This window comes from Anas acuta, chromosome 1, assembly GCF_963932015.1.
Source record: "Anas acuta chromosome 1, bAnaAcu1.1, whole genome shotgun sequence".
NCBI lineage: Eukaryota > Metazoa > Chordata > Aves > Anseriformes > Anatidae > Anas > Anas acuta.
The window spans coordinates 77,618,326-77,645,685 of record NC_088979.1 but is presented as its reverse complement, the minus strand read 5'-3'; the positions used below and the strand labels follow the sequence as shown (position 1 = coordinate 77,645,685).

At 39.7% G+C, this 27,360-nt stretch overlaps 2 long non-coding RNA genes across 4 annotated transcripts in view; both read right to left on the bottom strand.

Moving 5' to 3' along the window:
• LOC137850164 (uncharacterized) overlaps nt 1-7,948 on the bottom strand; it is a 45,389-nt gene extending 37,441 nt beyond the window's left edge. For 2 of the 3 annotated variants that reach the window (XR_011092316.1, XR_011092314.1), the window contains exon 1: nt 7,878-7,946. This is a non-coding gene — a long non-coding RNA (uncharacterized lncRNA). Of the gene's footprint in view, nt 1-7,821 lie in introns of all 3 variants that reach the window. The other variant, XR_011092315.1, reaches the window with a different exon arrangement.
• A 15,221-nt stretch (nt 7,949-23,169) lies between these two features.
• On the bottom strand, nt 23,170-25,650 carry LOC137850163 (uncharacterized). The gene is made up of 3 exons (XR_011092313.1): nt 25,481-25,650; nt 24,584-24,744; nt 23,170-23,636 (listed from the first exon to the last, which is right to left on the bottom strand). It is a non-coding gene; the product is annotated as an uncharacterized lncRNA (long non-coding RNA).
• Nucleotides 25,651-27,360: the final 1,710 nt, after the last annotated feature.

The window sequence follows — 27,360 nt, the reverse complement described above, 5'->3', positions numbered from 1 at the left end:
AGACTTTCTGCCTCAGTGAACAATGCAGTTCCCCAACAAGTAAGTATATACACTTCCTTACACATGTGCAAGAAGACAGATAGAAATGTCAACTGTGAATCAGCTATTATAACTAGAGCTATTTCTTCACTTTCTGAACAGTAAAAGTGACTACATAGCCTGTCTCTGCAGGAGTTGTGCAGAGCAATGCTAAGACTTGTCACTACTCCCAGTTTTAACATTATGTATTGAGAAATACAGCTACATACTCTCAGCATCTTTCTTCTTCATTTACAGTAGGGCTGTTATCCTCTTAATCATGAGGTGGAGTCTAGCATTACTATTGGTCTTGTAGCTTTATCATACCTGTATTACTTTACCACACCCCCAGACAGGATCTCACTGAGACACAAACACCAAAAAGTCATCCACTTCTCCTGGAGAAAAGGTGAAATTCTGGCCCTACTGAAATTGATGGGAATTTGGAGGCCAAGGGTTTACTCCAAATGTCTCCACCTCTGCCACTAGAGCTGCACAGCCAAAATCCATCTGCCAAGGACCGGCAAACTGTATCAGATTATTACTGTGTTGCTTTGGTAACAAATGTTCCTAGTGCTACAGTGATGGTTCAGAAAACCTTAGATCATTGCCAGGAAAAATGCACAGATTAGTGATTCTCAAAGTACACAAGCAAGGTCTTTTTCTGACATGATTTTTTTTTCCCCCCACTGAAATTAGTCTCAATCCAGGAGTTAATTCAATTGAGCATGAGCACTGTCACAACATTTAAGAAGTTTGAAGTCACACAAGACACTTTCATGGAGCTGGCACACCTGCACCTTCTACAGGTGAAAACCAAGAAGGATGTCCTTTGGATAAGACATCAATCTCACATACCAGTGCACAGATGTATTTATGCAACTTAACCATATACCCACTGAAAACTTCTTTTCCTCCAATGTAAGCAGGGCTTGGATTCAACCTCAGCCTACAAAATGTTAAATTTAAAGAGTTGCAATGTAGGTATAACTTATCAGCCTGACCATACATAGCTGTTGCTATTTATGGTACCCTGGGACATCCATCTGTTCTCCTACTGCATTTACAAAATGATACACGTCCTGTGTTATCTGCCAGCTCCATGTGGATGTGACAGATGTGTAAAATGTTGCTACATACAGAACAGAATCACACTGTATATATTTACAAGACAGTTAGGTGTCTAGGCTCCCATTATAGTCATGCAGATCTGGTCAGTGGAGCCTGGAGGAGAATTTAACCCACTCTGAAGTAAACAGTTACTGGTTTGTTCTTCATTGACGGTAGCAGATAAACTTTCATTGACTATAATGGGAGTCTAAACACCCAGATCACCCATGTGTGAACATTTAAGGTTAGATATCTTAATCTGCAAGCTGACTTCCTCTCTAATTTTAGCTTTAAAAAATATGCCTCGGGTGGAAATAGAGACGGACTCTCTGATCCTGACTAACAACACAAAATCTTTGAAGGAATTATATGAGAAGATATGCCTCTGCATATAAGTTAGTAGTTAGATCTTTGGACTGTATCAGCATTAATTATACTCTACAAATGGATTTCAAATTCTGGTGATTCACCATCAGAACAAAATAGAGGAAAGTGTATCTAAAACTGAATGAATGCCTATAACCTGTTTTTCATAAACTGAAATTCATCACTAATTTAAAGAATTGTTCAGACTCATGTAGACAAATAGGAACGTCCAAAGGGAATGGATGATACAAATGATATTCAAGCAGGCATATCTCTAAACAGGTAGTTTGTAGTAGATCCACACTTTCAGACAGATAAAAGCAGTTAACATGCGTCCACCTTTACTGATTTAACCCCTTATGAAAGTTGAGTTTTAAAATGAAGCCTAAGTGACATTCTTAGAATCCATTCATAGAACAGGTGTTACCATCACAGAGTGGTTACTGCAGTAACAGATAGAAAATAGCATCCTGTTTGCTAAATCTGTCAAAAGTAGTAATGCCCACAAAGTCTTGGCTCAGGAAGCTCAGGGAAGTATTTGGCTTAAGAAATGGAAGAAACAAAATTGTACAGGAGATGAATCTCTGAAAATGCTGCTAATATCTGAATTGACCAAGAGAAGTTAAATAAAAAGAAGGTATTATAAATCTTCCCTCACTTCAGCTGAACTAATCATCTGTACACATTAAGACAGCATTTAATAAATGGTGCCCTGGGAAAAGTAAAAAATCTACATTTTGGTGAATGCTCTGCCAACTGCAGAGTGAAGCCAAGATTACAGTGGCCTTTTAGTACAGTTAACAACAAAAAAAAAATCAATAGCTTTTTATTTTTATTAAATTACTATCAGTGCAGAGAAAGACTGAAGTATATTTTCCGTTTACTCCACAGAATCATATCTTCAAGAAGGTTGCAAATAATTGGATACAGAAACCTTCTGACAGAGTGGCTGAGATATCTTTATTGTTAGAGGGGATGCTTAATATACTTCCTTCCAGTGGCCCTTCAACAAGGAGGAAAGACATCTGAGGACTCAATAATTGATTGCTGCTTCAAAGAATTAATAAAAAGCACTGCACGTAGAGAGCAGTTATAGCTATGAATGAACTGTGCTCTCCGTGGCTTTGTTCTCCTAGAAAACCTATCAGAATTTCTATTATTAAACAAAGTGCATACAGCCTCAAAGGGGAAGCAGAGAGGGGAGGAGAGATGTCATGATAATGAATATAAAACACATTTTATTCCAAATTCTACTCAACTGAATTTTGAATAACCAGACATCGTTAAAGATATCCTGAAGGAGTATAGATCAACAAGATGTACATTTCCATTTTTAACAAAGATCTCCACTTCCACTAATTCTTTACTCTACACTCATTTCCTTCAGTATTTTCTGGTCCTTTTCACATTTCCTCCCAAAGCAGTGTTCAGAAGTTACAACAGGGTGATGGACTGCTGTGAAAGAATCCTAGAAGAATGCCTGCTTGGCAGGGCTGGAGGAACTCTCTTCCAGACAGACCATTTCAAAGATTTTCAACCTGTCTGGAAGCTGTGTAGCCCTATACTTTTTTTTTTTTTTTCCTAAAAGTGACATTATTTCCCATGCTGTGAATTTACACCTTCTTCTGCAATTTTTCATTCACCTCTAGGGATACACAGATCACAGGTGGAAAAATCACCACCATTTACAGAGCTCATATTAGACCTGTTGCTCTCCTGGGTGTGTTAGGGGTCACTGAAAAAAGAAGGCTTACCATTTATCACTCATACCATCTGAAGCCTATGTAATAGTTAGTGGCAGCACTGCCCAGCATCTTTGACTCATCTCACACCAAACACATAGGTGTACAGTGACAGTGTATGCAATGTATTGCAAGGCAGCTGGGAAGAGCCTCATAAAGTCAAGGAATACACACCAGGGTGGAATGGGATAAAGAGGGGTGACTTCTCACACATAATTTAAAAGACCTTTAGCCACCTCAAGGAGCCTGAATAAGGGGAGAGCTGGGAGAAAATATTTTTAAAAACAACAAGGAGAGGAAATTATGGAAAAATAATGTCAGGACAGCTTTCCTCTGACCATAACGCTGCCCTGAATATAAAGCTCCTTTCATTGTCATGGAGAAAGCATCCCAAAAGTTCATTTCAGGTCTCAGAAATGTATCAGTAGCAGAGGCAAAAGTCATGTGAGACAAAATTTAGTCAGGGGTAAAATACAGTCAGTCATTTTCAATCATGCTCAGAAAACAATGGAACCATGTATTCAATAATTTTGAGATACCATGTCCAAAGTAGCCCCGTTGATTCATACTGCCATACAAGGACATCTGAGAAGATAGAGGATGAACAATTCACAAGAGCCAGAACTGGGAAGAATGCCTGTACTGAACAGACCCAAGACTTACCTAACTGTATATAACGTCTTCTACAGTAGTTGTAACAAGTGCCTATAGGAGAGTAGGAACTGGTCAAGAACATATCATAATTTCTCCTAATCCACCAGCCTCCAACTTCATTCAGACCAGGCATTTCTTCAGTTGTGTATGATAGCTATTCATTTATTAATCATCATTTTCCTTTGGATACAAGCAAACTGTTCAAAATGGTAGTATCCCTTGACAAGTTGTTCTGCAAGATAACTATCTGTTGCCTAAAGAGACACCTCATCTGATTTATTTTGAACAATGCTCCTCCTACCCTGTTTTGAGGGCTCCTATGTTTGGCACTGAAAATCATGTAACAAGTTTTCTATTTTGCTTGCTGGGAAGACCTTGTTTTCTAAGGCATTCTTTAGGTGGAAGACATTCCTTTATTTTGAACAGATCTCTGTCTCTTCTCTAAATCTTTTCCACTTGTATTGTATCTTTTTGGAATTGCTATGCTATCTATTCAGAAACATTTATAGTTACAATAATGATTCTGAAAGCTATGAAAAAAAAAACGGTTAGTGACTTAAAAGAAATTATGACATTTTGACAGGTTTTAAAACACATATATTAAACTGATCATGTGCCTCTTCATTGAAAACCATGTTTTGCTTTGTCTGTGATATGGTACCATGACGGCAATAAGAAAATTATAATATTCATATCTTAATTTGTCATGATTGTCCCAGAATTCCATAAAATTTTGAGGATTAAACAATATTATGGGAAATAACTTATATTTTGTTTTCTCTGTGATTATAACTTCATTGAATAACTCAAAATATTCTGAAATGACTTTTACTTTCCCACCTCCATCTTCATTCTCCCATAGGAAGTATCACACTATTCACTGTATCTAAATAGCAAAGTATTGAAATATGACAATTTGGAGGGTACACAACATAAATGAAAATCAATTTGTGGAAAACAAAGCAATCCCTAGTCACATATTTTATTTAATCTGAATAATGAAGGCTAATGCAATGAGGTATCATAATCTCCGCTATGATTTAATCTTGTAACATAAAGCTTTGCTGCATAGTGAAAAAAAAAAAAAAAAAAGTAAACAATAAAGCTAGTCTTCAACCTTCTCTATAGATAAAAAAATCACTTAAATCATTTCCATAGAGATATTTTAAATCATACTAAAAACAAAACAAAACAAAACACTGCTTATGTTAAAAGATAAACTGATAAACTTAGGGAATGAAAGCGTGATGTATCATGAAGACAGCCAAGGAAAGCGGGCACTTCACAAACATGTTTTTTTGTGTAGGAATTTTTCTTTTGATTCCTTTTTGTTTTCCTGGATGCAGCTGTTTCTTTGGAAGAGACTCAGCACTATGTGTGCTTGTGAGGTGACCTAGGGCAGAGGATGGAGAACATCAAAGAAGACAGCAGACAGACAGCAAGCAGTACTCCAAGCCACACCAGGTCTAATGGCATTGCAGGTACCACGGTCTCTGCCCAGGGCCATGGGGCTGGTGCAGCACCAGCAGGCACAGCCACCTCAGGGTCCCTCTGCCACCACCAGGAGCCATAAAATCAGCACCAGCTCAAGCCTGGGCCCCGCCAACATCCAGCAGACATGACCCTTTACCCAACACTTCAACATGGCCTACCCCTGCCGCTCATGGAGCCTTGGTGGGGCTGCTAACTCAGGGATGGAAGGCAAGTATGAAGTGGAAGGAATAAGAGGAGCTGAAGTGACAAGGCTGGGCTGAGATTTCCTTTGTTAGTCTGTTTTCCAACATAATTAAATGGATAAGTGATTAAAATCCTCTGTCCATGCTTGCTCAAAACAACGCATTCCAGTTTATTACACAGCCTGATGTGTATGAAACTACTTCCTCTAAAGGAAATAATAACTGAAACCACACTAACATTTGTTAAGAAAATAACAACTAGAAATAGCATGTTTTCACCAAGAGTAATGGAAGACACCCTCTGTGAGGTATTCGGCTCCTGATTTGGTAGCTAGATGACATTAAAGCACACACAATTAAAAGTGAGAATAGGGAGAAAAGAAAAAAAAAAAAAGAAAAAAAAAGAAAAAATGAAAAACAGAATTCAAGGCTTGCTGGAATAACCTGCCACAACTTGTCAGCTGAACACAAAATGATAGGTACAGAGGCTGCTCTCCTTGGCACTGCTGTAGCATGAAGAAAGGAGACCCACATCCACTCTGCTTCATTACTTTGTCAGGTTATTTGTTTCAGACTGACTGCTTTCTCCCAGACCTTAGCAAATGTCTTTCCCTGTGCCTGAGAAGCCATGAAAAAATGCCAAAGGTATGTAATGCAAAGTGCTATAAGATATATATATATATATATACACACACACACACACGCTTTATAACACAGGAAAGAAGCAGAAGGGTTTGGGGGAGTCCCCAGCTCTTTGCTTTGCTTCATTACTGTGCTATTCCCCATCAGTGGTGGCTATGCCTGTTGGGTCTCACCTTGTTGCTGAGCAGGGCTGAGAATGAACACACAGCCCATTCCTCTGTATCATCTGTATCATTTAATGAAGGATAACATGAATCTGCAGTAAATCATACCTGTGACTGCACACTGAAAATCCATCAATAATTTGCAAGAATAAGTTGCCCAAAGAGGGACATCCCAAAGGATCAGTACAATGAATAACAGTCAGAAGTGGCACATATCTATTTGGATGCAAGAACAAAAATGTTCATGGTGAGCTGTCAATTCCTGGAACAGGTTACCCAGACAAACTGTGAAATCTCCACCCTCAGAGATTTTCAGAAGTTGGATGAAGAATATCCAAAGCACACTGCTCCAATGTTGGAGGTGACTCTGAGCAGGGGGCGTTGGACCATGTGGACTTCAGAGATCCCTTTCCTTCTGAATTACTTTCTAATTAACTTGAACATAGAAATGGGCTGGTGAAGTCCAAGGCTACATCTACACTATTAAGCAATACAATTGCAAGGAATATTTCTGGAGAGCTAAAGTAAGTCATGTCAGTTATTAGAACGGTCCTTGGAATAGTTTTGTACTGTTCCAGCCAGCAGTCTGCCAAATCATTCATAGGCACATCTGGGGAGATAGCACATACCTGCACACACTGTCAGTGAACAGTTTGCATATTTTGCAAACTGTTGCACCTTTTGGTAGCAGATGAAAGGCTTCAGTAGCTTGAACAGGAATTTTCACATCCCATCTGGCATAAGGACCAGAGGAGAGTCCTAGGCACATTTGTTTAGTAATAATAGAGCGATTCCAGTGTGGGTATTATACAGATATTAATATGAGTCATTCCCAAAACTTGTAAGTGATACTGCAGTCTTTATCTACAATACAGAGATTTTTTGTAGCTTCTCACAGGATGTCACAGACCATAGATACATTGCCTCTTTCCTTCTCTGAGCAAACACCCTGTGCCTCTTGTTTAGTGAGAGGCTCAGAAAAGCTGGCACACATCACACTTCAGACTAGCATCATGCAAGCATTACAGACTCAGTTCCTATTAAAGAAGGGCACAGGCCGCCTATAAGCCCTGCAGTACATCTGCCAACTTTATGAGGATACCTCAGATATCCTAGAGTAACCAAAATGATGCTAGACTGCCCTGTTTAAGCAACTGGATCCCCATCTTACTTATAGAGAAATTTGGTTCCAAAAGACAGAGCAGAATGGGAAGCATGTTGTGTAAAACATAAGGTAATCTAAAATGAAACTGTATGAAGAACTACTCAGATGGATATACCTCTCTTTGGCTCTACAGCTGTGAAGAACAAAGAATATATCTTAGTTCTTTGATGGTAGAAAAAAATATTGATGTTGTGATACCATAACATCCCATTAGAACAGAGCAATACCTTTATTGAGTCTTCTTATTCTAGACAGAAAAATGTTTTATTAGCCAACATACTAACCTAGCAAAGTTCTCCTGTGCTGTCCCACAAAATAAACTTTTAAACTTAAGAGGTACCTTCTTTTAAAGGTTTTGCTGTCCCAAGGAAGGAAGAGCTATTCCAGTTTCCTTGAGCAGGAAGCAGTGGCCATTCTGGCTGAGAAGCTAAGGTATTTATTATATTACTCTGCAGTTAGGATTTGTCAATAATTGGTCTGCAGGTGAAGCAAATGATTACAAGACAGGTTTAGTTCAGGTGAAAACAAACTAATTCAGATTCTTGCCAAAGCAGACAGTGTAAAAAATTCTCTCACATCTAATGACATGTTCTATTAAACTCCAAAATAAAATGCTTTGGTTTTAATCACTTGTTAATAAATTGAGGAAAGAAAGGACTAAATTCACAAAGCTACTGCTGTCTCAATCTTTCTTATGTTTGTCCCAGACCTTTCTCCAAAATGCACCAGTTTTGATTCACCTCTTCACCAAGGATCTTTCCTTTGGTTCCCCTCTCCAGGAGTAATTTTGACTTCATTTCACTGAGCAGGGCTCAGAACACCAGACTTGATACTGACAGGAGAGGGGACTTGCTCTGAGCCTGCCTTTCTAATAATCTTCTACATTGCATAAATAGTTAAAGGTTGAGTGCAACAGGCATTGACACATTCCTGTTCTTTGTGTTCTGCTTTTTGAACAACAGCTTGTTTGTTTTACCTATTAACCTGCACCAAGGTCATTTTTAATAGAAAAAAGTAAAAAGCACCCCTTTCTATCATATGAGTGATTTGAATGGATCATCCAGTTCTACAGAAATTATTTTTGCATGACTGGAGAAGGGTAATGTTGGAGTTGTGTGATATTCTGTGTGAAATAAAAACATAAGTACTTACTTACCTACTACATTATGGTATTGCTAAAACTATTCTTTTGGCCCTTTTTTATATTTGTATATTCTAATATAAAATTATAGAACCTATGGTTTCATCAAGTAATTAAACAGCAGGTAAAGGGTTATTGACTTTACTACGAAGTTCTTCACCCTCACATCCAGCTATTAAAGGAAATATTTTCCTTTTCATTTATGCCTTAGGTAACCTGTGGATGACCTTCACAGCTCACATCACTTAATTTTTTGTATTTCTCACATAGCCTCAGGTTTATCCATCTGCATTACAAAATCCTCAGACATTTTTGGGTTTTCAGCCCTTAAAGTCTATTACTCTTTAACACATAAATGTAAAGCAAAAATTAGCATCACCAAAGTCTATAGAAACAAGGAACTCCTTTTAATTGTATTTTTAAAAGAACAGATTTCAGAGTAGATAAATTTAGCGAAAAGCATGACGTGATTGCATAGAATGATTGTGGCACACTACACAATTCAAGAAATTCCACAACTTATGCAGTGTTATCCAGAAATTTAAAATAACAGTCACTTTTGTGTTTTCTTGTTATGCAGGGACAGGCTGAAATTTTAGATACCTGTATTCCTAGAGGTATAAACCACAACAATCCATGGTAATTGCCTCTTGTTTGAGTTTCCATGGAAACAGTGTTTATGGTATTGCAGTGTTATCGGGGGTGAAAAAAAAGTTATAAATAATAAAGAGGCTAATGTTGTTTCTCTTGGTCTTGCTGAACAGCTTCAGGCACTGAGGCAGATGAATTGGATAGAAATGGAAGACAGCAGCTGTAACACCAATGCTTATTATCATCTGTGCTTTATTACTGGAAAGCCGACATTACTGTTAAAGCTTCATAATGTGATGGTGCCAAATTACCTTTTATTACTATTATAACCACTAAAGATCTAGCTTCTTCAGAAATAATTGGCTATGCTATCTTCACTCTAGTAATTTGTAAAATTCTAACTTAAAGAGAAGTTAAAATGATTCAATCTTGGTTTGCATTTTGCTCATCTATTAGCTTTTATATTTCAACAAGTAATAGATTGTTGTTTGTTAATACCTCCTCTCCTGCATTCCCACAGGCTTTACAGAACATCACTCTAACAACTATTTTATTTTTGTTGATATGCAAAACTGTACATAAATATACATTACCCCAAAGCTAAGCAATTCTCCCTTGTAACATAAATGGGTCACTTTGTAGAGGCAGTGCTTTTCATCCATTTCTTTCTTGTTATTTAGTAAAAACAAGCGGGCCTCATCTCTTGCACACTCAAATGTTAGTATATAATTGACCAAACTGTAGGAACTTCACAGCACCCTGTCACAGCTTCCTGTGCTCTGTAACTCTGGGAACTGATGCAGTAGTAGAAACAGCTCCTGTGAGGCATTCGGTATCACCAAACCCTGCTGAAGTTACGGGTAATTGAAAGCACTCTGTATTTCTCCGGAAGATTTCAGGACCACATTCACATGGAAGACTTAATCACTTGAAAAAGGAGATCGGCGCCCATGTCATAAGTAAGCTGAGCTACCTTGCAGCAGGAATCTATAACTAGAAGTTTCAGCATTGTAGGACCCAGTCCAGAAAAAAAAAAAAAAAACAGGTGAGAAGCAATGGGCTGTATCTCTCCTTCCCCACTGCTTTAATATCTAACTATAGCTTTATAATTCTCCTCATGTTATCAACATTTCTACTGGTAGTGTGATATCTAGATTGAAAACCCTCCTGTACATTAGAACAAAGATTTTAAGAACAGTCTTACATTACTTACAAAGGTATGCTTTGAACTGCTGTTGTGAAGTGGGTCTCTCTTGACATGTGTGGTGGTGTTACACAGCTAGACAGCTAAGCTCCACCATAACTGCTCTCTCGCTCCCCCTTCTCAAAGGAAAAGTAGAATATACGATGGAAAGGGCTCAAGGGCTAAGATAAGGACAGGGAGATCACTCAGAAATTATCATCATGGGCAAAACAGACTCAGTGTAGGGAGATTAGAGAAATTTATTACCTATTACTAACAAACTAGAGCAGTGAGAAACAACAACAACAAAAAGAACTAAAGACACCTTCTCCCCATCCACCATCGTCCACCTCCTCCCCCCAAGCAGCACAGGGGAACAGGTAATGAGGACTGCAGTCAGTCCCTGACTCTTCGTCTCCGCCGCTCCTTCATGGTCACTCCCTGTCCCTACTGCCAGTGGGGTCCCTCCCACAGGATGCCGTCCTTCCTGAAATGAGCCTGTGGGGGCTGCCCACAGGCAGCAGCTCTTCAAGCACTGCTCCCACACGGCTCCGTACCACGGGGTCCATCCATCCCCCAGGAACAAACTGCTCCAGCACAGGTCCCCCACGGGTGGGCGGCAGCTCCCCCCAGACCCCCTGCTCCTGCGGGGGCTCCTCTCCACGGGCTGCAGCTCCGGCCCGGGGCCTGCTCCTGCGGGGGCTCTTCATGGGCCACAGCCTCCTCCAGGCCACATCCACCTGCTCCACCGGGGGCTCCTCCACCCATGGGGGGGCTGCAGCGTGGAGATCTGCTCCATGTGGGACCCATGGGCTGCAGGGGGACAGCCTGCTCCACCAGGGGCCTCTCCACAGGCGGCAGGGGAACTGCTGCTGCCTGCCTGGAGCACCTCCTGCCCTCCTGCTGCACTCACCTTTGTGTCTGCAGGGTTGTTTCTCACTCCTCGCTCTCCCAGCTGCCATTTCCCAGCATTTTTTTTTTTCCCCTTTCTTAAATCTGCTCTCACAGAGGCACAAACAACATCGTGTTTTGGCTCGGCTCTGGGCAGCAGTGGGTCCTTTTGGAGGAGGCTGAAACTGGCCATTTTCTAACATGGTGCAGCTTCTGGATTCTTCTCACAGAGGCCACCCTTGCAGCCCCCCACTACCAAAATCTTGCCATGTAAACCCAGTACAATCTGGCAATGTTAACCCTCCTTCAAAGTGTAATTCAAGGCTCTCTGGACCCAAGAGACAATGCCAATTTCATCTGCTTATTAGAACATTCACCCCTGCAATTGCTGTTTAGTGAAGTCCTTATGTCCACATAAACACCCATGCTCTGTAAGTTTGAATCCCATTCTGAACTTTGCAATTCAGTTTCATCATTGTTTTCTATAGCAACACTCCATACAAAATGAATGTTTTGGTGTTATGTCTCTTGTACTAGCCAAGAACAGAGCATTCAGAGAAACTTCAAAATGAGTAGTAATAGGAAAAGAAAGAAAAAAAATCACAGAGGAAACCCCTGCCTAAACCTACATTGACAACTATGATTTTATGTTAATCTTGTTTCAAAAGTGGGTACCTAATTGACAGCATTATTATCTATGTTTTCTATATAGACCTTCAAAACTTGATCTAAACAATAGTTTATCCAAAAACTCTACCAGTTAATTATGACTTGTGAAAGAACAATATCTACTTTGATTTAGTTTGTTTTTCTTAAAAAAATGTTGAGAGAAACTTAAGTGCATAAAAATTTATTTGCAAGGTCCATAGTTGATGGTGTGCATAGACTCCAGTGGTTGAAGTTACTTTCAGGGAAAAACAGAAAGATTCTCATCCCAGTGACAATCAGTAACAACACCTCAAAATCCGCAGGTCCAAGATGATGGACATGAGCAAAGAGCAGAGCTAGAAAAGAACTGCCACAGTAGTTTCAGCTTGCCCATGTGACATCTCGCACAGCTACAAGTGAAAGAAGACAGCAATATTACAGAAGAAGGGCTGTAGAGTTGCAGAGGGAAGCACCTGAGCACTGCAAAGGTTCAGGGACTCGAGAAACTCTACAACAGTTTAAAACATTCAGGAGAAAGAAAGAAAAAAAAAAAAAAGAAAAAGAAAAAGAAAAAGGCCTAAGGTTCAAAATGATACACATATTTTAGAAGTCTACAGCAGTATCTGGGGGACCTTACAGGGACATTTGTTGAAAGTGAATTTACTTTATTCGCATCACTACTTGATGTGACATGTGAACTACTCACTGGTTTTTCTTACGGCTGACTGAAATTCAAAGCAAAAGTTTTCAGCTAGCACTGATGCAAGCAAGATGCATACCAAGATACAGTGATCCATTTGGATTGCAGGGGCACATGGAGGTTCCTCAGCAGGATCAGAAGAGCTACTTATCATACATAACCAACATGACTAAAAGATAGAAACTTGTCAAACACAGACACAATTGTTATAAATTCTGAGTCAATTTAGCTTTATAAGATTTATTTATGGGGTCAATAAAAGGCAAGTAAAGAGCACTGGGTGCACGGGGAGACTGGGCTCCTCCAACACACACACAAGTTACATCAGGCAGCTGTTTTTTATGCTCCTGGGCTAATACATATTCATTACTACTTCTAGAAAAGGCAGGGTTATTATAACTCGTTCCTGGAATCTGAACCCTCCCACTGGCACATGCGTATCAGTCTCCAGTGGTCCCTCTAGGGGTCTCTCGTGCTGAAGGCTCATAGTCTTCCTCCCAGGCTTAATCCTTGTCCTCCTTTGTCCATCTTGGCCGGATATCAGAGACTTGCGCAGCATCCCATGCAAGCGTTGTCTTTTAATCATCCTTCAGCTTTCTCCTTCTCCTTAATCTCTTGGGTGGATATCAGAGACTTGCGTAGTGTCCCATGCAATAGTCACAATAGTTAGCAGTTATTCTGAACCCCTTTGTTCTCTTATCCCCAGATATCAGAGACTCAAGGTTTACCCTTCAAGCCCTCTATTGACACAAATTGCTGAAACATTCCTTACACAATGAAAAAGCTATATATTTAGTTCCATAGATAAATTATTGAATGATCAGCTTTAGAACAGCAAGCTACTAATAAATGCAGTCTTTCCTTCCCATGTGTAGAAATCAGTGTTTCTAAATTGCACTTGCAAATATTTGCATGTGCATGCACAAGTTCCTGAATTAGTTGACTTCCTGTTTTTTTTCAGAACTGTGCTAGAGGCTTATGTTTGAAATGTTGATGCCATGAAGTTGGGAAAAGTTATGAACTTCCTGACATTAATTTAGCTAACTACAATGATCACAAGTTTTTCTAAGCTCCAGCAAAATCAATGGATTTTTGCAATTCTTTTGCTTTTAGAAATATGCTAGCTAAAACAGTGGGAGCTTTCTGCTTTTGCAACATGGTGATTGCATTTCATTGCTCACAGCAAATTTGAAATATTATGAATGTTATTTAAAGGAGGAAATCAATAATGACTTAGACTCTTGGCCTCTTCAGTGAATTGTCAGGATTATTTTGGAGGCTTATTACATTGGCAGGAGTGCTTAGCAAATCTAGCAAAATATGCACAGAGCTTTCTCACTACGATTTGTTTTTTTTTCAAACAGATGCCAGTTCTGTGCTGTTATAATTATATTCTGATGCATTACTTTGCTAATAAGAGGTCTGCCTAACCTGCAGCTTCTGCAAAACAAAAAGGGAGGTACAAAATATTGGGTTTCTTTATTATTTTAAGTCAAGGCATACTGGTACCAAGAATGCCTACATATGGATTTAGGAGCTAACAAAGAGCAGCAGAAAAAGGAAGACTGGTTGCATTAGCAAAGTATACATACTTCTATCTAGAACTGTACGGTTGTCCCTCTTTCAGCACCCCATGAGTAAACTTGGACAGATCCTTCACTATGCAACTCCTAAGATGCCCTAAATCCCTTTCTGAAAGAAAGAAGTGGCAGATGATAGGTGTTTCCACATGGCCTAGAAGGAGGTTTGCAGTTCGCTTGCCATCTCTATCATACTAGCATTTTTATTAGACTTACTGCCAGACCTGTGATGTAGGGCTTATGGAAGAGACTGGAAAGCAAATAGCCTATAATGTCATCAGATTAAATGTACTAGCACATCTTTTTGACAGGTGACAGAAACCTTTTCTGCAATCAGCAGTACCTATTTTTGAATGTCTTATTACTTTCTAAAGGTCATAAAAGTTTAGAAGATAGAGTTAAAATTTCTGAAACATCTTAAGTTAGTTGCATTCAAGTAAAACTGACAAATACTCCTTTTATAAGGTAAAGAAAAGCTATTTTATGTCTTTGAGGTCAACATATTTTCTTTCAACAATGTGGAAAATCAGTTTAGGTTAATGGCAGTAGTAATTATGTAAATGATTTATATAACATATAATATTTGAAACCCTGAATGAATGAATCTGACTGAATGAGGGAAAGCTCAAAATTCAGCTTTTTTCTTCAGCAGTAGAGCTGACATATTCTTATCTAGGCTATTAGTGGTATCTTGGAGCCCTCTAGCTCACAGCTCTTTCAAGATATTTTGTGATCTATTACAGCACTGCTAATTGTGTTTTGAAACATTGATTTTAGGAAAGAGATGGAGTGTGCTACATTAGAAAGCATTTGAGCCTTGGCAAAAATATACTGCATGTACTGGAAAGGCAGTCAAGATTGACTTGTACTTGTACCCCATGGGGAAAGCATAAACACTTGTTAATTATAGAGGAAGCTAACCACCAAGGTGGCTGGGAATACAAATTCATATTTCCAAACAAAGAAAACTAAACATTTACTTACACAACCCTGCTAGAGAAACGGCTCTGCAGATCTCTCTGCATTAAATGAGCTATCTCCCAATGGCAAACAAACCAGGATCAGCCCACTGCCACTCAGAGCAGCAGGAAGGAGAAAGGCTGATTAAGTGGCCAAGTGTAACCTGTCTTCTTGTGGCCAGCTCATTCACCACCCTTTGCACCATGGGGGGGCCACACTGCCATGTCCTGGCTTCACCAAGATACGCACGAGCTGTTGAGGTTTCCTGCAGGCTTTGTATTTCATACTGTTCTCTCCAGTAAGAGAATATTCAAAGTGAACTAGGGTGGAAGGAAACCTTTTCAATAATCTTCAGTCTGTATTCAAGGGAGGACTATGGTAACGCATTCATTGCTCTTAGCTGCCACCCAGAGCAAGCACCCCGAGCATCCTTCACAGGAGAGCAAGGACCCAGCGGAGCTCATACCCACATCATAGCCAGCACACCACATGGATGAGACCACTGCATTTCAGAGGAGAGGGGAGTTTCTCACATGAGCACAAGACCTCCTGTTGGTCCCAGGGTCAGAGAAAGGCCAGGCCAATTATACATGCTACTATAGACATAAGCAGGATATCCGAGGCCTGTATCAGAAACAATAGCAACATCTTGACCTCCACCCTTGCTCACTAATTCACAGCTGCTGAAAATACCCAAAATATAGACCTGAATCCAGTTTCTCTTCAGGCAGAGCAGTAAATACTAAAATCGTTGTGTCTAGTGCTGTCCTTTGCATATGCAGTTCTTTTTCCACAGGATTTTTACTCGTAACAGGAAACTCATAAGAATATGAAGCAACTTGTCTGATAGCTGCTGAAGTGCTGTTTCTAGTGACAATCTATACAGCTATGTTAAGAGCAGTAAGGAAAGAAACTCTGCTGTGCCTCTTTGATCGTAACTGGAATATAAATAACTGTTAGTGCTAGCCAGATACGTTCTGCACAGTGGATGTAAATTAAGATCAAGAAAATGCTGGGCTTTGAGCATATGAGGAACAAACACTATCCTGTTACTTCCAGAACAGAAAAAGAAGGCATTGGAATCAACCTCTTTGACAAGTCAAAATTATCCTGTGTTGTGTTATATGATAAGTGAAAATATGGGGGTAGGGGGAGAACTCAGGCTTAGTGTGTGGATGTCTCTGTATAGTTGTTTGTTTCTTATTTATACTATTCATGAAGGATTGTAGAGCATAATATTAGTGCAGCTAGACAAAGGGAAGCTTTACTGCATTAGCACATGTCTTAGCATGCTATCTGCACTGAACAGAAGTGAGTTTGACATACTGGGTGAATGAAAACCTGTTGCACTAGCTTGTATTGTGGCTGGTAGGTGGAATGGGCAAATGCATTAGCTTGAAATGACAATGGGAAAACTAGATCTGTGAAACTCATGTGAAAAGTCACCTGGTTTAATATATATGTTCAGAATGAGCCAGGCAGGGCAGCTGAGAGTAGCAAGAAATGTATTCCCCACCTCCCAGTTTCTTTTTATAAAACAAACAAAAACAACAACAACAACAACAACAACAAAATGTATTCCTATTGATTAAAAATGGAGATGAGGGAGTAGGGACAGGTGAGAGAACCCAAGGAAGGAATGAGGGAAATAAATAAAGGTCAAAGACTAAAGCAAATGATTCTCAAAGGCTTGCACAGATGGAAAGGATGAAAGGAAGTTTTCCCAAGGTCCAGCTGAAAACTTATGTCTCTAAAAGGAAACCTGACTGGAGTGGAAAGATTATGGGTCAAAATACAAGAGCACTGTCAATAATTCATTTCATTGTCCTGTACTTTGTTTTCAAAAATGTAAAACCTTATTTTCTCTTTGATGGAGTAAAGCAAACAGATTTCTTTTATCCCTAAGTGTCATCTATTGAAAAAGCCAACTCTGAATGAGGTGACAAGCAAAAAGGTCCCCCATTATTCTGAGCAGTGAGTTGAACAGAGTGAATAGGCAAATTCACAGAGGGTTTTTCATTCAGCAAACACTGAGAAAGCCTAGAAAATTGGGGCACACATTTCACACTCCTTTACAAAGGCCTATTTGGAGCTGGGAATGCTGACAGTCATGCTGTCAAAAGAAATCCCTTTTGGCAGCTGATAGCCAGCACAGACTTGAAGAGTTCCACAACATTTATGAACCCCCCAGAATTAAATACATTCAATGCCCATCAGAACCAAAATACATTTCTCTGAGCTACAGCCAGATACAACTGAGCAAAGTCCATCTAATTGACAGCATCTGCAGGAAAAAAAGGCCATAAATCACCATCTACTTTTCTTATACTTATCATCAGTATCTGTAGGTATCCTTCTGTAAGAGGTATATACCAGCTCCCCACTGTTACCTCTTATGTGAACATAATGGAGCATGGATTTAGTTCCCTTCCAAACCACAAGTGACTTCATGCACTATGAGTACACAAATGATAATATGGTTCTGAACAATAAAATGCTACATAAATAAAGGACGTCAAATAAGCAAAGAGAAAATTAGCAATGTGTCCTTCTAACATTAAGGAGAAGCTTATATTGATAGCATCACCTTTTGAGTACAGCATATCTTAAATATCCACTAAGATTTTCAGACCTTGTATTGCATTTGACATAGCATATTGGCAAGACTGTGGTAGCAGTGAGGGGGAGGCTGCAGGGTTGGCCTCTATGAGATGAGACCAGGGGTTGCCCTCATGTTGGACAGAGCCAGTTCCAGCTGGCTCCAAAGGGACCCATAACAGGACACAACTGAGCCCATCAGCAGTGCTGGTGGTACCACTGGGAAAACTGCTAATAAAGGGTAAAAAGTGCTGTGCAGTAGCTGGGAAGGAGAGAAAAGAGTGAGAAAAAATGTGAGAGAAGCAGCCCTGCAGTCCCCAAGGTGAGTGCAGCAGGAGGGCAGGAGGTGCTCCAGGCAGGCAGCAGCAGTTCCCCTGCAGCCTGTGGAGAGGCCTCTGGTGGAGCAGGCTGTCCCCCTGCAGCCCATGGGTCCCACATGGAGCAGATCTCCACGCTGCAGCCCCCCCATGGGTGGAGGAGCCCACGTGGAGCAGGTAGATGTGGCCTGGAGGAGGCTGCAGCTTGTGGAAAACCCACAGCAGAGCAGGATTTCTGGCAGGAGCTGCATGCATCCCATGGGGTACCCATGCTGAAGCAGTGTGCTTCTGAAGAACTGTGCTCTGTGGAGAGGATTCACTCTTGAAGAATTGCAGCCCATGCAAAGGACCCATATCAGAGCTGCTCATGAAGAACTGTAGGTCATTGGAGCAACTCTACTGGAGCAGGGGAAGTGTGAAGTAGGAACATCAGAGACAAAATGTTATGAGCTGACCACAGCCACCATTCCCCATCCCCCTGAGACACTCAACAAGGGAGAGGTAGAAGAGCAGGGAGTTCAGAAGTGAAGTTGATGTTTGAAAGCAGGTAAGGGGAAGGTATTTTTAATTTTGTCTGTTTCTCACCATTCCACTCTGTTTTTTGACTGGCAGCAGACTAAATTAATCTTCCCCAAGTCGAGTCTCTTTTGCCTGAGGTGGTAATTGGTAAGCAATCTCCCTGTCCTTATCTTGGCCCCCAAGCTTTTTCATATTATTTTCTCCCTATGTCCTGTTGAGGGCAATAGTGAGAGAGCAGCCGTGTGGATGACTGGCAGCAAGGACAAACCCACCACACATTTATAATATAATACAGAAGAAAAAATAATAATAATATTGAAAAAATACTGTCTAAGCACTAACATTGCCACCTTTTCATCGTTCATTCTTCTACATATTTTAAAAGCTATTAAATGGTAATAACAAGATTATGTGGTTTAAATTTTCCATCACTGCTTTGCAGTAGGAATTGGTCACAGTTTCTATTACCACCACATAAAGTCATAATTTAAAACTTGATACCAAGAGGAAAAAAGCCTGAACTCATACTGCATCCCAACAGCAACTTGGTTCTCCAAGCTAATTTTTAATGTGGTCTGTAGACAGTCCAGTAGTCATTCATTCTTTGGGTTATCAGTCAGGGAAATGAGTCTAGGGCTAGATTAGGCATCCACCAAAAGTCATCACTATTGCACAGAAATAAATCCCAAATACGTTGGTTTTTTTTTTTGTTTGTTTGTTTGTTTGTTTGTTTTTGTTGTTGTTTGTTTGTTTTTTATTATTATTCTAAAAGTGGTTTAATGATAAAGCCCCAGAAATATCAGCTGTGGGGTGATTATTTCTCCACGCCATTAAAGAAACCACAAAAGTCCTATGGAAGTTGGAAGCATTGCCCAGAAGGAAGACTTTGCTTTCAAGTGAACTTCATAGGTTCAGGGAATTTGAACTGAGCACAGCATTTGATGCATTAATTGAAGCACTTGTCAAATGTAACATTTTTAGTGCATGATGATGTCTTCATTAATCATGATGATACTACCCATATGATAGCCAAAATGGAAAAAAAAAAAAAAAAGCTGAAGAGACCAGATTGCAATTACTCCAGACTCCTCACAGGAGGGAAGAGCTTGAGAATTTGGGCTTTATGCTTTCCACTTTACAGGAAGCTAAAAAATACAGTGCCATGTCCTAATTTTAGAAGTGCTTTTTGAGCTCCTGCTGCTATTGTCTTTGGCAAGCATGGTTCCAAAGTTACACTGTGCAACTGTCTACTTATTCATATTTGGTAACATTACAGCAGGCAATCAAGGTAAAATTAATTTGAGTTTTTGCACATGAGAGGCTGAATCTTTTCTTCCTCCAGCAGAAATATGATTAAGTTTTTCTGTTTCATTTTGTCCTACAAACAGGAGATATCCATAAATTATAGCAGCATAAAGGCTTGGCCTTTTAACATTCTGATAAAACAGCCATTTGAAGAACGGTCTCCATTTCTCCAGCCCATTGAAGAGATGCTCTGCTTTTCCCAGTGGGTCCTTTGACTCTTCAAACTCACTCTCAGTTTAGTTGCTTACCTAATATGACATTGATGTTTTCATTTATCTCATTTGCGCGAAGTGAAAGGTCTTGTCAATAGGGATTTGGTACATCTCAAAGTTTCAGTGAGACTTCTTTTCCTTTTTAATGAAATCATTTCCTAATACTCAGTCTTTTTATAGTGTCACGTTGAGCTGACAAGAAATTGTTTCTTTTCAAGGTTTCAGAGATTTTTCCCAAGGTAGCTACAACTCAATCAACACAGAAAATGGTCTTGCAAAATGTTTTTGCAATTTTAAAGGGCTGTAGGTCTCAGTAGCTCCTTACTATAATGTTAAGAGGTGACTCAGAATCTGTAGCTGGAGTGTGCCAGATTTAATTATGAAAGAACTTAACACAGGTCAACAAACTTCTGTTAAAGGTTAGCTTGTTCCAAAAAGCTTTGTAAAAAGCATTTCAGCTGAAACATAGAACGTTTTCAAATGGCTTGAGAAGGAAGTTATCTCCTAAAGTATGCAGATACCATGTTACTTACTGGGAAACAGATGCAGCTGTAGAAACAGGGAGTCTTGAGGGGGTAATTAGCCTCTGTGTTCAACATTATCATGGAAAAAGCTGCTGACTGGTGCCATTTCACAGTCCCGTGAGAGAGAGTAAGCACCAGCATGGAAGTTACTGATGACTCTCCTGGGAGCACTGAAGGCTTGTTGCACAGTGTTACTATGGGGGGGTGAGAGGTGGGATATCATGGCTTTCAGGGAGAAGGGCATGCTATCTGCATCTATACCAGCCAGACGACTGCCCCAAGGCAAAGACCAGAAGGGAGCAAAGGGCAAGGGAAAAGAGGATGCTCTGCCTGGAACACCATGTGGTTGTCTTGCATGCCCCAAAATATCTTTGCATGTCATACATTTTAAACCTAAAGACATTTTAACCGAACACTGTCAATGTAGGCAAGAGTATTTACTAAAAGATTTGATGATTTATTTAAGATCATATCCTTGCAGAAAACATTTGTGCTTCACCATTCTCCAAAATACCTTGTAATATTTTACTGACTGATAAGGCATGGAAGTGTTCTTACCTCAGTCACAAATACATCAAACTGAGGAACAGAAAACCTCACGATCCTAAATACAGAAATCTGTGTAGGATCTTGCCTATTTCATGTGGTAATGCCCTGATGCATGCCCTATCCTTCCAGCCACCCTGGAGCCATTTCTCTCTGTATGAGTAGATGCAGCTATGCCTTTGTTCTTTGCAGAAACCCGCCCTTTGCAGTTCTAAAGCAGACAAGGAAGGGGCCCTGAAACCTAAGGAATAAAAGGCTTGTATAAGCTTATGGCACTAACAACATGTTTCAGCAGGAATGAGTTATTTCAGCATAAAGTTCTGTTCTTTATTTACAGAGTGTGATCCTAGTGATGATTTTAGCAAATTGTTTTAGTCCAGCTCTAATTTAGAACTCCTCCTCTGCTAGGGAAAACCCCTAGGAAGAAAATTTTTCAGCTTCTTATGACATAAATGGTCTTTCTCCAGGAGGCAAAGTGGGAAGAAAAGGAAAATATCTTGACAGCTTTAGTAAATACATATTTGGTTACAAATTAAATTAAACTCAAACTATGGAATTCACATGGACAAATAATCTCAGGTCTGAAAATCAGGGGTGCAGAAGATGCAGGACATAATTCAGTTATGGCTTTGAAAGCTCAGCGTCATATATCAGAGGTTGATCACCCACCACATCCCAAGCAGTGGCAGAAACTACCTGGAAGGCTGGTCCCATTGCCCCCATCAGATCCTAGCTCTCACCACACAAATGAAAGGAGAGCTCAGAAGCTGTTACTTAAAATGGAGACTGTCTGGAATGCCTACTTGTCCTGGGAGGTAAAGGATTCTTTGGTTTCCCTAATTTCTGGGGGAATAGATGGAGATGGTGATGCCCCAGAACACAGTCTCCAAACCGAGGTCTGGCACCTGTGAAGCAACATAAATGATAAATGACAGGCCAAATGATAGGTAGACATAAATGATAAGCCAAAGCACTGTTTTATCTCCCCATTTTGTTTAAGACAAAAGAGAAGCTATCATCAGATCTTTATTGTGATATAAACACATGCCTCATCAGTGCTCTGACAGATGGTACTGCTTGAGCATAGACAGTAGTTAAACTGGCTGTGATTATACGAATAGTCAGACATGGCAAATGGTCTTTTGCATTCTTCCAACACATACAGACTGCTTCTTTGCTGATAAACTCGTATGTTAAAATAAAATGTATGTCAATTTGCTGTCTGGATTTTCCATCTAATCAAATCTGGAAATAATGGGAAGTGCTTTTCCACTCAAGATAACTGAAATACTTTCATTCATTCATTGCAACAACTCACAGAAACAGACAAGATTATTTTTGAGAGATTTTGGTTCATACTCTCAGAAAACGGCTTGGGAAGATATTTAGCAAATTGGAAAACTCGGTTCATTTTGGCCACTGAGTCAGAGAGGAGAAAGAGAACAATCTGTTTTACTATGTTCCTGCATTCTCATTAGGGGCCAGATGCTTCCCAGAAATGTACACAGGCAGTTCTTATTGAAGCCAGTGGGATTGCCTGCATCCAGGGGCAGATGTTCTCCCATTTTAGAAATGGGAGACTGAGGGAGGGGGAGCCATATTTGAATATGCTAAGTGGGAGTAGAATTAAAGTCCAAGCAATGTTCAACAGAATTCAACAGAGTTGCCTAATTTGTTCTGGTTTTGCATGAACATTGGGAGTGCTACTTAAGTATATGTCAGCTGTCTGTCCCTAGGATAGATGGCTGCTTTCACCATTATTCAATCTAAAAAAAAAAAAAAATAATAAAAAATAATAAAAAAAAAAAATCACTAATCAAATCAGAGAGAGAAAAGAAAAAAATACTAGAAGAAAAGTCACTTCCCTTCTGTTTGGGTGTAGAGCAGGTTTTCTCAGTCTTCTTTTAGTAATTTTTTTTTTTTACACTCTCTCAAGGCTTTAATCTTTTTAATGAAACAGAGGTAGGATTTAATCATAACAATCCACAAATTCATTTGATTTTCACAGAGGAATTATTTCCCAAGTATTTCTATCCTGGTTGCTACAGACTTTATTGGTCCCAAGCATAAGCAGCAAGGCAGACTCCAACCACCTTGGTTTCTTGCCCTTTCTCTAAGGGCACCAAGCTTTCTGAGGTCACTTGGCTGTATGGCTGCATACATTTTTGCCCATTATCCCTTATAGCACAAAGTATGTTTTTTGATAGAGATCAAAAAATAACGCGGACATTTCCAGAACTACATGGATAGCTACCATTTTCAAAAATGCCACCTTCCTTCTTGTTTGTTAAATGAGGAGAGCTTCTGCTTCTTCTGAGCAGAAGAGGTGGTAGACAGAAGAAGGTAATTCTCAGAGGGTAACAAAGAATTCCCTTCAACCTCATCTGAAAAAAAAAAAAAAAAAAAAAAATGAAGATCAGTAATATTAAGAGCCAATAACAAGCATCTGTTTAGAAACTTGAAAAAGTATTTTATATACGCAACAGAAAGAACAAAAGGGAATGGATGGAGAAGGAGACATATTCATGCTGTTCATATCATAACCAAGAGTTGAACCCTGAAGAGCAGGCAGATTCAGATCATCTGGTTAGAAGGAGTCGCTCTACTGTGTGCAGACAGATATGGTGTTTTGAATATTTATATAGCAAAATTTGTTACAGGCTGCAAGGAATCACATTCCAACTTTTGAAGAATCATGGGATTTACATTATCCATTAGGTCACATCACAGCCTACGGAATGATCACTACAGAAATCAGAGGGGAAACAAAAGAACTGAAATACTCCTCTGAAAACCACACTAGCAATACAGATGTCACAGGTGATGTTTGTTCCACACAATACATCCAAACCATCTTTGTGGTAAGGATTCTCAAAATAGTGTCTCCATTATGTTTCTTTGTATATAAAGTGACTTAGAAAGCATTCCCGTGCTTTCTGTTACATTTTTTTTGTAACATTGACAATAAATGTTTGAGTGTTAGCTAGTTCTGTGGTGTTTCTCCTCCTTCAGAACTTAATAGCATCTACATCTGATTCTGTATAATGTTTTCTGGGAAAACATAAAGGAAGCCCAAAAAAATCCTTTTTCTATGCAACAACATAGATTTAGTTGTGAAGAAATACATAAGCAGCTGCAGAAACTATGTTTCAATAACTCAGTTATATGATGTCCAGAAACCAGCTTTTGAAGGATAAAGCCAGATAGCTGAGGTCTTAGGCTGTTCAACATGGTAATGTACCTCCTGAATGCCCCTCAGAAGTATAAACATCAGCATGACAGCAGGAAGGTACAGTATAAACAAGGATTTTAAGGGAAACAAGTGACTCACCCTGAAGTCTTCAGAATTATACTAAGAGTAATCAGTCTTCTGAACCTGAATATAACAAGTCATCGTCTAAAACCTAGAGGCCATTTGTGAATGTGAGATCTGCCACCCATCAGATACAGTTTTCAGTGGACCATGCCAAATGAAATCCAACATGTCATTTCCTAAAGGAATGTGAAATAATGCAATCTATTACAATGTAATATAAAGCAATACACAGGAAAAATACTAGGGAGGCTATGAGATAGTGTCCTTCACTGCCCATGCTAGAACAAATCTCATGTACTATTCAGGATGAAAAAACAATTTCTGGTAGCTTGTCTTATTTATCAAATATATTCCCCTCTTGTCTCCAGACTTTCCTCCCAAAGGCCTGGCATCACAGCCCTTAATCATGTGTAGAGGGTAGCAAGGTCCCTAGATGAATGTAATGTGTGCAGCCCTTCTTCAGTAGGATGACTGATCACTAACCAAGATATTTCAAGCAAAGTGTATCGACATGTTATAAACAAATGTGTTTGTTTGTTTGTTTGTTTGTTTCCAGGTAAATGAGAAAAGTAAAGAGAACAGAATGCAACCTGGAATACATATTCCAACACCACCACTGTTTTACATTACTGGAAAAGTAGCTGGCTTAACTGGTTATAAATTGGACCGTTTCTTTTACTTGTGGCTGTATGCTGAAGGAATAGCAATGCAGTATTTCTTCTGTTTAGAAATTAGTCCTTAGAGTCACCAGATACCTCTCTGAACAGTATAAAACCAGGTGCTTTGCCACAACATTAAGTCTGAGTTTTAATGCTGCCACAGGTGTTAGCAAATTCCCAGGACTTTGTTTACACTGGCCAGAAATTCAAGGTGAGGGAACGCTGAACACATAAATATATGGAGATCATTTACCTTAGCAGAGAGGCAGACAGAAGCAGCAGGCATGGCTGTGAAGGGCAGCTCCCTGCAGCAGGGTCAGGGCCTGCCTCTGCTGGAAGGTGCTGCAGCTCCACAGGTGCTGGGAGACCCAGCCTCCTATCTTAGTGCTGGTCATGTCTGCCTCCTTGAAACAATCCAGCAAGGATCTTCTGAGCCAGAAAACAAAACAAAACAGCAACAACAAAACACACACAGACACAAAATGTTAAGGAGGGTTTTATCAGTTTAAAAGACCCAGAGTTTAAACAAATGCTGCTTAATTAAAATGTTGTCATGATTTTGATAAGAAATGCTGCCAAAATAGTGTTTAGAGCTGTCCCAGACTGAGAAGCAATTAGAATGGTTGTAGTAAAAGAAAGGTATGTTTCCAATAATTCTCTTTTCTGCTTAATATTACAACTGAATGCCACTTGTGCTGGAATTAAAAGTACACTCGCTCTTCCTCATCATCTCATGTAAGTGCTTTAAAATTTACAAGGACATGTGGTTAAGATATGCATTTCAGATTTGTGAGTATTTGAACACGTCATACTTGACAAACAGCATTCTGGAGTACAAAAACTCATAACAAAAAGTCAAGGAAAACCAAACAGCTTTTCTTAAGATTGGAAAAATTCACCCATTTATTTTGCTTGAACCTGAAATTAACTCATGGCTCACATTATCTCCAAAGCTATTCCGACTTTCTGGCATTTATGTCAGCAAGGTAGTGGGTGCACGCCCAGAGGGAAAAGAGAAAGCACAATTCTCATCAGTGCTCACTAATGGAAGGGATCACACTTTATAAGCACACTGAGAAGATGAAAGGTCATTCAAACTTTTGACTTTGAGGCCTTTAATAAGAGCTGGTTAGTATGTGAGTCAGATCAGCATTCAGTGCAACTGCCTCTTATCCTGCTATCATCAATTCACACCCAGCCTTTGAAAGCTGAAGGAAGGAAGACAAATGTTTTGATGCAATCTTCTCTAGCAAGGGCTTTGGGGAAAAGGTTTTAAGCTGTATGGAAAAAAAAAAAAGGAAAAAAAAAAAAAAAAAAAAAAAAAAAGCAGAGCATAGCTGAAAATTCAGAAGGAGCTCAAATTCTTCTAAAGAAGTTATTTAATAATACTTGTGAATGTGTACTGGGAAGGACTGAGAAAAATCTCTAGCAGTGAGAATGAGAAGGGACATAACAAGGAGGGTGGTATGGTCTGGGAAATCAGCAGGAGGGCAGGAGGGCAATAGGGGTCATTTATCTCTGCTGTTCCTGAGCCTTTTTCCAGTCCTTCTGTGTGTGGGTTCCTCCAAATTCCTCCAATACTTTCTCAACATAATCTACAGCTTCATATACCCTCACCCCAGATGATGGTATACCTCAAATCATGCCACCTTCAGTTTCATGCTGAAAACCAACCATTCTAGCAGACTGCTACACAGACTTCGGACTATTTCAGACATTTTCAACTGAAACCCACTTCCCCAAACACAAAAGATTAATTATATCTTTTACACATGGAGGCACTCCATGTGTCCCAAAGGAATCCCAAGATAGACACATTTACAGCCACTTTGTTCTACCAGGGACAAACTAAGCTACAAGAATGTAAGGCAATTCATGCCACATGGTGTTGGGATCAGGGATTGGTCCCTGTCTGCTTTATTTATCAGCATAAATAGAGGCACTGAGCTCCTTTCCCTGTCCCCAGAGCACATTGCCATCTGGAGAGGTCCTGCACTTCATGTGTTAGACCCAGAGTACTTATGGAAACTTTCCCCAGATACAAAGTAAGGTTGAAACAGTAGCAGTGTAAACATCTGACCAAATTATCAGGACTAATTCCTCAGAAAGGAGAGAATACAGGTAGCCTCCATA